The 12,246-nt window shown below is 49.7% G+C and overlaps 1 protein-coding gene across 1 annotated transcript in view; it reads right to left on the bottom strand.

Annotated features, from left to right (window-relative positions):
• The window catches only part of CDH11 (cadherin 11, type 2, OB-cadherin (osteoblast)), an 80,008-nt gene extending 70,083 nt beyond the window's left edge, over window positions 1–9,925 (bottom strand). The window contains exon 1 of the mRNA XM_005870141.2: window positions 9,798–9,925. The gene's annotated coding sequence lies outside the window, so the exon portion shown is untranslated. The remainder of the gene's footprint in view (window positions 1–9,797) is intronic.
• Between the last annotated feature and the right edge of the window lie 2,321 nt (window positions 9,926–12,246).

The raw sequence follows: 12,246 nt of genomic DNA, 5'->3' as shown, positions 1-12,246 counted from the left end.
AGACGTGGGCGTGACCTTGGCTGAGGTGGAGCGCTGCAAGGGAGGCAAACCCCGAAGGGCGGAGAGCTGAAAGTTCCCTGCCCAGCAGAGCCCTTCCTATGGCCAAGTGCCAGTCCCCCAGTGGGTGGGAACGGGGTCGGGCAGAGCAGTGTGCAGCTTAGAAGCAATTCTGCCTACACTGGGATCTACTGATTCTAGCAGGTCTTGCTTCTCCTAAAAGTTAAGTCTAGTTACCATCCCTCGCCATGCATCACTCTAATCCTTTCCATGATAAGAACTCTTTAGATCTATTCTTTTAGCAATTTTCAAATATATAATACAGTGTTACTAAGTATAGTCACCATGTTGTACATTCCATACCTAGAGTTTATTTCATAGCTGGAAGTTTGTACCATTCGACCACCTATTTTGCCCACCTCCACACCCCAGTCTCTGGCAACTACCAGTCTGTTCTCTGTAAGTTTGTGTTCATTGCTGTTTTGTGGTGTGTGTGTGTGTGTGTGTGTTTAAGATTCTACATATAAATGATAGCATATGTTATTTGTCTTTCTCTGTCTGACTTATTTCACTCAACTTAATGCCGTGGAGGTCTGTCCATGTTTTGCAAAGGCTAGGGACTCTTTACTGAGTCCCTTCTCTTTAATGGCTGAGTAACACTCCATTCTTTTTTTTTTTTAATATATATTTTATTGATTTTTACAGAGAGGAAGGGAGAGGGACAGAGAGTTAGAAACATCGATGAGAGAGAAACATCGATCAGCTGCCTCCTGCACACTTCCCACTGGGGATGTGCCCGCAACCAAGGTACATGGCCTTGACCGGAATCGAACCTGGGACCCTTCAGGCTGCAGGCCGACGCTCTATCCACTGACCAGTTAGGGTGAACACTCCATTGTTATATAAGATATCACATTATCTTTACCCACTCATCCACCCATGGACACCTAGCTTGCCTCCATGATTTGGATATTGTAAATAATATCCAGATACTATAATGTACAGATGTCTTTTCGAGTTGGTGTTTTTGTTTTATTCCGATGAATACCCAGAAGAGGATTGCTGGATCCTGTGCTAGTTCTATTTTTACTTTTTTGAGAAAACTCCAGACTGTTTTCCACGGTGGCTGCACCAATTTGCATTCCCACCAACAGTGCACAGGGGGTTCCCTCTTCTCCACATCCTCACAGAGGAATGCTTTCATTTCTTTTAAAGTCAGAAGGAAAGCCAGCCTACTAGGGCAGAAAATTATATTCCTCTTTACACCAAAGCAAGCATAAAATGCAGTATTTAGTATTTTTATGGAAAAAGGGGCTTATGAAAGAAAGGTGCCTGGGATCCAGGGAGGCATATTGAGACGCCTGAGGAGCCAGGGCACTCCGGGGGCAGAAGTGGCACTGCCTCTCGCCCAATATGGGAAGCCCACCTGGAGGAGGGGGCCCTTCTCAGCACAGCCAGACAAACGGGACAGAGACGGAAACCTCGCGCAGGGGAAGCCAGAGAGAAGCAGCAGAGTGAAACTACACAGAGGAGGGGGCCCTTCTCAGCACAGCCAGACAAACGGGGACAGAGATGGAAACCTCGCGCAGGGGAAGCCAGAGAGAAGCAGCACAGTGTGTTCGGGGACCAGCAGCCATTGGGTCTGGACAGAGAGTGAAGGCCAGGATGGCGTGGGGGCTTCGGGGATGAGAGGAAGTGGGGGTTGGGTCACGTCAGACCTAGAAGCCAGGCGGAGGACCCTGCAATTTATCCGCCAAAGCTCGGGGTGTTAGACAGAAAAGTCGTGCCACTCGGACGTGAGAGAAATCAAGCTCTGGCTCATGGAGAGGCCTGGGGAGGAGGGCATGGAGCTGGTTGTAGGCCCAGGACCCCAAGCGCCAGCCACCCTGCCCTGGCCATTCTAGCATGAGCCCAGGCTGCTCACTGCCCCGAGGGGTCCAGCTCAAACCCTTGACAAGAGTGAAACTACACCAGTGACCGAGGCTTTTTCTTTCTTGGCCCAAAGCATGGTGTCCACGGTTTAGGGGCAGCGAGTGACCATCCTCCTGGGCCCATTCTTCCAGTGGAAATTCTGAAGAGAAACCGGGACTGCTGAGATGTGCACAACAGTCTCTCTTACGGGCAGACACCCGGACTGCAGGGGACTTGCTGGGCATCCCTTTAGAGAGGACCTTCTCACTCGCCCTTGCAAATATGCAGGCGCTTTCAAACACTAAAAACTGTTTCCGCAGGGGAAAAAAGTAGGAGAACTGTTGCTATGGCAACCTAAGGATTCTGGGATAGTGCTTAGGTTCCCAAATTCAGAGCCTCTTAGGAAGATGAACTTATTGGCCCCGCCACAATTTTCCTAAAGCTACCAAGTGGAGGCTTCTGGCCGCAGCCTTCTCGATCCTCAGCAGACACCATTAATTTTTGTGTCCTGCTACCTGCTCGCTCAAACTGCCTGGAGTGTCGAGGCCCCCATGGGGCGCAGGGTAATCTGAGTTAGGAGCCCCCAGAGGGAATGGTGATTCTGAGGCTTCAGAATCCCAGGGGGCCGGGGAGAGCCGCTGGGCGGTGGCCTGATTTTGTCCTGAAATACTGTGGGAGCAGCTGGGCCTTCGGGATGCAGCCAACTTCAGGAAACAGGCAGATGTAGTAGGGGGCCCGGGGACCCCCCTCAGGGGCTGTGAAAACGGGGAGTCTGATGGCTTTATTCACAGGTGCACCATGGCTCGAGCACAGAGGGAGGGTTCCGAGGGTGTTTAATGAGTGAAGGAGTGAGTGATGAATGGCCAGGAAGTCATTCCTCAGAGATTTCACCCCATTATGCTCGGGTTCGACGGCTTCCTTCAGTTGAGATCTGGAGCGCCCCGCCTTCGCCTTGCAGAGAGCATGCAGTGGCTTGGCACAGAGCACGCCAGAGTGCCCCCCAGGCTCTCGGGAGTATTGGATGCGGGAATGAATGAGTGAAAACCATCCTTGTGGGCCCAGAGGCAATGGCTGGAAAATCGTATCCACATGGTCTTCTTGGGTTACTTCCTGCCTGTCAGTGTTCAAAGCCCCTCTCGCGCGGACCACAAACAGCTCCTCGCCAGGTAATGCGCGGAGGAAGTGCGCCCATGAGGCAAGCCTTGCTCGGCTGCTTTGATCTTTAGAAAGGGAACCCTACACCAGCCTTTGAGCTGCCCGTGGACTCTGACAACAGAACAGAGGAGTCACACAGTCTCCATGGCCGGTCGTTGGAAAGGAAGCGATTACATTTCAATAGGAAGGTCTGTTCCTACCCTGGACCACTGGGCCCCGAGGGCAGGTGCAGGTGGCCGCTGGCTTCACCCAGGACACCAGCATTCACTGAGCGAGCGCCTAGAGACAGGCACGGGGTGAGCACGGGGTGGATATGGACTGCCCTGCTCTGGCATCTCAGAGAGACTGTCACAGACAGGAACATGTTCTGTGTCAAGAACACCCAGGCTATCTCCCCAGGTCAGTGCTGGGGAGAGGGAGCTCAGCCAGGTCCGGGTAACTGACAGCCAATCCATGCTTAGGTTAGGGACCGAAGTCATACACACTGTGGCACGGAACATGCAACAGTAACTCTAGAAAGGTTGAGAATCATTCTGTATTGCTTTCAGTATCCCATTTGCATTTTTTAAAATTTATCTTTCGTACTGAAAGTATTACAGATGTCCCCTTTTTTTACCCATTGGCCACCCTTCTATCCCGTCCCTGCCTCCCCTCCCCGCCCCGGCTCCCAGGCCTTCCCTATACTACTGTCTGTGTCCATGGGTTATGCATATGTGCATACAAGTTCTTTGGTTTAAAGTCAAAAGAGAGCAAGCAAAACAAACAAGGGGGAAATTACGTTTTCTTGTTAACAGCAAAGCATAGGACCCTGTGCACAGCAGTGTTCACAGCTGGGTACCAATCACACGCATGGATGTGTTGGAAGAGACTCTAGGGATGTGTGGTTGTAACTGCCCCTCTAGAGCATCTCTGGAGGGTCACAGAAAACCCCAAATAGTAGTTGCCTCTGAGAAGGAAATTCATGGACTAGATCAGCGTTATTCAACCTTTTGCATCTCGTGACACACATAAACTAATTGCTAAAATTCTGCAGCACACCAAAAAATACATTTTTGTCATTCTAACTAAAAAAAAAAAAAAGATATAATTTTGATTCATCCACACTAGACGGCTATTGTTGTGTTGGCTGTTGTCATTTTTTTTTTAATTTGACAATGTCAGGGAAAAAAGGTCTGTGCCCCTAACTAAACAGCCAGGTATTTCATGTTTTAAAAATTCTTGTAGGGATGTGTGGTTGTAACTGCCCCTCTAGAGCATCTCTGGAGGGTCACAGAAAACCCCAAATAGTAATTGCCTCTGAGAAGGAAATTCATGGACTAGATCAGCATTGTTCAACCTTTTGCATCTCATGGTACACATAAACTAATTGCTAAAATTCTGCAGCACACCAAAAAATACATTTTTGTCATTCTGACAAAAAAAAAAAGATACAATTTTGATTCATCCACACTAGACGGCTATTGTTGTGTTGGCTGTTGTCATTTTTTTTTTTGACAATGTCAGGGAAAAGAGGTCTGTGCCCCTAACTAAACAGCCAGGTATTGCATGTTTTAAAAATTCTTAGGGCACACCAGTGTGCCTGCCATGGCACCGTGGTTGAAAACCGCTGGACTAGATACTAGGGAATGAAGGAGACTTCATTCTCTGCAACCCTTTTCTTCACCTTTTGAATTGTAAACTATCTCCATCTATTTAGGTATCTTATCTATTTGAAGATAATACTAGTAAAAATGAAAATAAACAAACCTCCTAGTCAGGACAAACACTGGCTCAAGAACTTCTATACTGTTCTTTCGCCTGAAAAATCCTCCCAGGTCTCCTAGTAAAACTCCTATTCATGCTCCATGTGTAAACCCAAAGGTCACCTCCTCCCTGAAGCTGACCCTGATTTCCTCTACCAGAGTCAGCCCCTCTGTGCTCCTGCGGACCCTGGAAGCTGTTCAGAGGAAACCCTGTGCCTGAGCTGTGGTTATTTCTCTGCTGGTCTGGCTCCGTCATAAGAAGGGGGCTCTTTGAAGGCGTAACTTTACGTTTCACTGTTGTATTCCCAGATGCATGTGCATTTGGCTCCTGGTTGTAGCCCCAGTACCTAGTCCAAGGGCTAAAAAAGGAATGGTTCTCAAGAGATATGATGCGTGGACACCCCCCGAGTTCCGCTTTCCTCTCCCATGCACTTCCTCTCCCTCGGTGTCCACATCCAGCGGCATCCTGTGCACTAGCCAGCAGGCGCCAGGACTCCTCTAACTCCAGAGGGGAACCAGGACACGGCCACCCAGAAGGACTGTCCTATAGCTGCCCTCTGACCTGGTGAAGACCAAAGGCAGGATAAAAAGAGCTGGAAGAGCTAGTGCTTAGGAACGGAGGAGACCTTGGCTCTGCCCACTGTTAATCACGTGGCCTTTAGCAAGTTGTGATTAACCTCTGAGAACCTCAGGGTCTTCATCTATGAAAGCGTATGATGGCTGCCCTTACTACGCAGAGTCCTGGGGACACGCAACAAGGTCACGTGTGTGAAATAGGGAGCGTGGTGCCTGGCACACGGGCTCGCTCATTAAGCATCAGTCCTCACTGTGACTATCAGGAGGGCTCTCTGCATTTTGTCCACCGTCAGGTGAATAAAGTGGGATCAGAGAACCACACTCTGGTTCTTGGAAGGTTTTCCTCAGGTGCTGATCTGGGCAAAGGTATTATATTCCCACCGCCTGGCACGCGAGAGCTTCCTGTCACCCTTCCTGAGCTGACGGCAGCAGCCACAGTCACATCGGGCCCACTGAAGGTCTGCCAGGTAGTCAGCCCGTGAGCTGCATGTCTGTTTGTGATTCTGGTGACAACAGCGGCAGACAGATCCTCGGCCTCTTTCTCCACAGTGGCCCACATCCCAAAATAGGAAACGCGCGTGCACAGACAGACCCAGCGGGCACCGGGCTGAGGAGGCAGGCTGCCAGCATTCCCGACTGTCAGCGGCAACGCAGGTGAGCCGGCCCCTGGCGGCTCTTGGGGACTGACTTTCATGCAAATGAAAGATAATTGGTCACTTGTGACCAGCAGCCCCTGCGGATTCTCACTCAGGAGGGTCTCCACGTGTGTATGCTTTTCACGAGCATGAGGACAGCCACTTCTCACTTCCAGGCATTCAAACCTGTGCCCCCTGCCCTATGGAAAGCCCAGCATGACTGTGGGTATGAGGATCCCTGTCCTGTAGCTGCTCAGGTCAGTCCTCCCTGCTCCAAGGAGGTGCCTGAGGAAATAAAGTGCCAGGAACGGAAGCTCCAGTGAAGACTGCCCTGGAATCAGCCAGAGAGCGAGCTGTCCCGTAAGCCTCAAGCACTTCGGCACCTTTTGTTCAAAGTCTTGCCCGGCTGGCGTGGCTCAGGGGTTGAGCATCATCCCATGCACCAAGAGGTCACAGGTTCCATTCCCGGTCAGGGCACAAGCCCGGGTTGCACGCCCGATCCCCAGTGTGGGGCGTGCAGGGCCGATCAATGATTATCTCTCATCATTGATGTTTCTATCTCTCTCTCCTTCTCCCTTCCTCTTTCTCTAAAATATCTATTTAAAAAGAAAGTATTTTCTTTCTCACTCTCCCTCCCCCCATCTCTCTCTCTCTCTCCCTTCTTACTTGGATTTTGAGTGGTTTATACGAAGCGAATTGACTGTAAGTTTCTCTGGGAAAGGCAAACCGCTTCTTCAGCCCTGACCATGAGCATGGCTGGGCACAGGCACCTGCTCACACAACACGAGCATCGTAAACTGACTGGGGACCAAGGATCGGAGTCTTGAGCCCAAGTCTTTGGTTAGTTTTGTTTTGTTTCTCCAAAACCTTACAGCATGATCACAAGCAAGTCCTCTCCTCCTTCCAGGCAGATGAAATCCCTCTCTGTGAAAGCAGAACCTTATCCTGAAAGACCAAAAGGCCATTCCGTCCGTACCAGGCTGGTGGTCTCCTGCTTTGTTTTTCATTGTTTTGCTTTTCTGTAACGGTCCTGGTCCTACAACGCATCAGGACGGTTTACCTTCCTCTCCGGGAAATGAAAGCTACACAGAACCCTTCAAAATAGGCGGTTCTTCATTTCTAAGTGGAAAATAAATAGAGCAGATTTCCTAGAAGAGAAATTACATTCAAGCACTTTCCATTTAACTTCTGACTCGCTTTCATTGCTGCCGCCTGCTAATTGTCCCTATTATCCCGAGAAATGGGAAATGCCAGCCTCGTGTCCTGCGGAGGAACTGAAAGGGCTGAGGCGCTGAGAGACCCCTCTAACCGGGCAGGAAGGAGATGCTCCCCCTTGGCAGGCACAGCCACAGGAGGGCGCCTCTCCTCTGCTGGGGCCTTGGAGCCAATGAGGGCAGAATATGCTAATGCACGAGGAGGCAGCACACAGCTTCCCAGTCCCATGGGCGCATGTGCAGGGCCTGCAGCTCTGCTTCCCACGGAGCATGTTCATTCATTCGTTTATTCGCAGCCCACACACTGACCAGAGCACGGGAGGAAGACCTGCGGGGTGTGTGGGGGGGAGGGGAGAGAACCTCCAAATTGAACTTCTGTCCCCAAACAGACCCACAGTATAATGTGACTGTAAAACACCTTCCCAAGAATAAAAATTTCTACAGTTAAAAAAAAAAAAATGTGGCCAGAGGCAAGTTACTCATCTTCTCTAAAACTCAGCTTCCTCATTTATGAAATTGTGGATATTAATAGTACCTGCCACATATGGCTTTTGCAAGGATTGTGGGAGGTGGTACCTTTAAAGACCATAGGTGCCTGGCATACAGTAAGCACTTAATACCTACCCGCTGCCATGACTGTGACTTTTCCTCTGTGGTAACATTAGTCCCCCTTCCTTGCTTTGTGTGCAAAGTATAAAGTCTCTACCAGATGTTTAATAAATATTCACTGAGAGCCTATATGGGGTGCGATACAGGGCTTGCAACTGGGAAACATGGTGGTCCCGAAATAAGTTCCGCCCTCAACAGCCACCTGGTCCAGCTGGGAAGACAGACAACTAAATAGATGAGTACAAGCCCATGTGGACATCGCCGTAAACAGTGTCATCTCTGACTGACTGGCGTGTTGTCTATTAGACACCCATAGCTCAGGCTTAGGGATCAGAGAGAACCCCTTCGAGACAGTGAGGTCCAGGCTAAGATATAAAGTGAGTGAGATATAAAATGAGAGAGGGTGTGGATTCGGACAAATGATAGTTGTGCCATATGGCAGATCCGAGGGCGGATGTGTACAGTGAGGGATTGGTGTGCAGAGTGCCTGAGGGACGAGTCTGGACAGCCAACGGGGACCCTTCCTTGCAGGGTCCTAGAAGCTTGGTCAGGTGTCCAGACTCTATCGTGGAAAGGGATTAAGTGGGGAAATGACATACTATCTGGGCTTAGGGACACAGTCTGTCGCACACGGAAGACGGGTCTCGCTGGAGGTGACGAGGGAGCAGTAACCTTGGAGGCAAACGATCTGTTGGGTGACGACAGCAGTATCTGCGAGAAAGAGGGTTCGGTGTGTATGCGAATGGTGGTAGTGGGCACAGAGAGAAGTCAGAATGCTTCAGAGATCACCAGAGAGCAGAATCAAAAGAAACCAAGAGGAAGAAATTGCTGTTGGAGGTAAGGGATTACGAGGCAGGTGGGGTTTCCTTTCATGGCTCTGATCTGGGATAATTCTGAAACGCGGCACACAGGACACCGTGACGGTGTAGAGGAGGAACTCACAACTTGTTGTTTGAATCTGCATTTAAGGTTGGACGCCCATGTGGAAAGACATTAGGGTGGACGGAACCCGAACAGGTGGAGTCATGCTGGTGTCACTAATTCTTAACTTTCTCTCTGGGTACTTGGCCATTCCATAACAATAGCGCATTACCACCAAGCAGCAGGAGGAGGGAAATGGATTCAGAGAACCCTACAATATAAGAACTAGTGGAGAGCCTAGTCCAACCCCCCCCCTCCCCAGACCTCCCATCATGGCCATGGAAAGTGCTCATTCACCTAAGGGCGCACAAACAGGGAATGGCAGGGCTGGGCCTCCTGGCTTACGGTCTAGCATTCTGTATTTGCAGGTCTAACGGCTTCAGCCTGCTAGCAGTCTCTCTTTCTTTTTGGATGTAAGCCACCTGGTTCATTTCTAAAGAATTCTCTTGCCCAGCTGGTGTGACTCAGTAGCTGAGCATTGATCTATGAACCAGGAGGTCAAGGATGGATTCCCGGTCAGGGCACATGCCCGAGTTGCGGGCTCCATCCCCAATGGGGATTGTGCAGGAGGCAGCGGATTGATGTTTCTCTCTCATCATTGATGTTTCTCTCTCTCTCTCCCTTTCCCCTCCTCTCTTAAATCAATACAAATACATTTTAAAAAGAGAATTCTTTTCAACAGAAGGAAAGGGGGAAATAGCAACTTGGCAGTCATCTTAGTCTATCTAGCTGAGTCCTTGCTAAAGAATTATAATCCCCTCTAGTTCCTTCTTCTCCTCTGAATCTCCTATAGTCCAAAAACTACCATCCTTGTATGGGCACATGGTAGGTGTTCAGCAAAGAGAACCCAGTAACAATAGGCAATAATCACATTCCTGAAAGTCCAAGAAAGTAGGGCTGCTCCGTCTTCGGTTCTATTTTGAATTTGGTGAAGGTTCAAACTGAGACAGGCTTAAGGAGAGGACCTGGTAGGCACCCTCCCCGCCTCCACTCCCATTGCAACGTTCCAATCACTCAGTAACGTCGGTCTCTCTTACCTTCTTCACCCATTGGATACTTGCTGCCAATTTCTGTAACACACTCCACCCATCTGATTGGTCCCTCAGCAGATGGCAACGGGAATGATCGTCACAGGGCCACTTAGCCGAAAATACAATAATTTCTGCAAAAAAAAAAGTGAATGGATAGTTAGTAACCTAGAGGTGACACCAATAAAGTGGTACACTAGGAGACACAGGTGCACAATAAGACAGACTTTTCTCTCAGAAGATAACAGTCCAGGTGTGGAGTGAGGGATGTAAGCAAATCATCACAGTTGTGTGCAAAGTGGGTGACACGGGCTGAGACTCTACAGGTACTGTAGGATGGTGTGTTTAGCTGTATGTGCATTTGAATTACAACAATAAAAGCCACTGTACATCCAACTTCTTACAATATGCGCCATAGGCCAGGAGGGAGGATAGAAAGTCTCTTAGAGCCAGTTTCTGCTAGCACCCGCGTATCATTGGAATCCAAAGCAAGTAACCTTCCCTCCTAAAGTGAGAAGTGCGTTTCTGCTGCTGCCAGATCCTCGTGGAATGATAGGCTCAAGGGCAAAGCATGACAATGGTGGCAGCGACGTCAGGAGATGTCGTGGCTGTGCTAGCCGACGAGAGCACGGGGCTGGCAGCTGCAATTCTTTATCGGGACTACATCCCCACGCCCTCCCCGCACTACCCCTCACTCTGGAGTCTGTGCGGGGTGTGTTCTGTCTAGATTTTGGTCTGATTCATCTTCATATCTCCCTCTGTGTCTACCACGTTTCCTAGCCCAAAGCAGCTGTTCAATGTATATTTGTTGAGTGAATGAACAGCAGAATATGGAGTGTCTGAACAGCTCTCCTCTTTGAAAACAAAGGCACTGAACCATGGGGGGGGTGGGGGGGCGGCTGGCGTAGCTTCCCCAATCTAACAGGCATAAAGGATTTCTTGAACGTCCTTGAACCTCTAGAGCGTCAACCTTCTGGAACCAACTTGGCCTGCATTAAGGGCTTGAACAGCTTCTTACTTTGACTTCATTTATTATACTTTTTTCCCAAATCCACTTTTCCTTGTTTCCACCTCACAGCTCCTCACATACAAGACCTTCTCCAGAACAATAACGACAACAACAGCAACAACAAGCAAAAAACCCTTCTTGGTGAAGGGCTGAGGTGAATGAAGTCCAAGATGTGTTCATAACACCTTGGTTCAGTGACGGAGGCAAGAACAATAAAACTGCCCTACTGTGTGCTAACCCCAGGATGTCCAGGACAGAGTAGCACTGAGATTATGTCCAGATGCACAGAGTCATGGAGAAGAAGCCACACAGGGCAGTTCATACAGCACAGAACTAACGAGGAAGGACCCTCCTTTGCAGTCATGTCCCGTGTTGTAGCCATTCTCCAAAAATCCCTCCATCCCAGTGCGCCCCGTCCCCAGATCCTCATGCACTCCTGTCGCCGCCTCCCAGGTGGATCTGAGCCGCCCCTGGGTAGCCAATGAAACCTGGCCCAAGGGACACAGCATGGTTTCAGAAGCTGAGTCACAGTTACCCTTGTAGCCCGTCCGGTGCTCCTGGGAAACTCGCCCTGGGAGAAGTCAGCTGCCAGGGCAGAAGTCTGAGTACTCCAGCCAGCCGTGTGGAGAAGCTGCACCGATAGAGATGCCCAGGCATCCCTACTGGTCCCGGCATCCAAGCTGAGGTGCCAGATGGTGAGCGAAGACGCCGCCTTGGACCCCCAACCCAGTCAGACCTTCCTGTGTCTCTAGCCATCTGACTGCACAGCATGAGAGACCCTGACAGGAACCACCCCGATGAGTTCACTCAACTACAAGAGATCGTGAGTTGTTTCCATAAGCATTTTGTATATTGCTCAGAAGTAAATAACTAAAACACCATAAACAGAAATGGAACAGACATTTGCCACGGGCTTCCCTGCTGTGTTCTCTTTAAATACACGTAACCACTCTGGGTACCACGAAACCCATCTCCTTGCTCCGCTCCGAGGGGTAAGACTCGGGCCCAAGGTGGACGGCCAGCATCAGCCAACCAGAATTCAGCCTTGCAGCCCTCACAGCTGCCTTTCCTCCGTTTAACTTCCCCAGACAGTTAATAATACAGCCGTATCTGTAGCCAGTGTATTTTTAAACGTTTACGTCTCAGGTCTATAAAAACGAATTGAACTCCCACTTCTCCCTGCATTCTTTCCCCCCTGCAAAATGTCTCCCATAAAACTCCTTTCACCTAAAGCCTGCAAAGATGCTTAAGAGGCCTGGAAGGAAAACAAAAATAGATGGTGGCTTGTCTATAAGCTCCGATCACCAAAAACACGGAAGGAAGAGGAGCTGTGGATTCTTTGGGACATGTTGGTGCACAACTCCATGTTTCCAGGCAAAAAGGGGAAAAAATGAGCATAAGAAACCTAAATGCTTTTTGTGCTTTTAGCAGAATTGATGGGGAGAAAGG

The sequence above is a fragment of the Myotis brandtii genome, unplaced genomic scaffold, assembly GCF_000412655.1.
Source record: "Myotis brandtii unplaced genomic scaffold, ASM41265v1 scaffold313, whole genome shotgun sequence".
In the NCBI taxonomy this organism is placed as follows: domain Eukaryota; kingdom Metazoa; phylum Chordata; class Mammalia; order Chiroptera; family Vespertilionidae; genus Myotis; species Myotis brandtii.
Note: the sequence above shows the minus strand (reverse complement) of the source record. Positions and strands in the feature narration are given on the sequence as shown.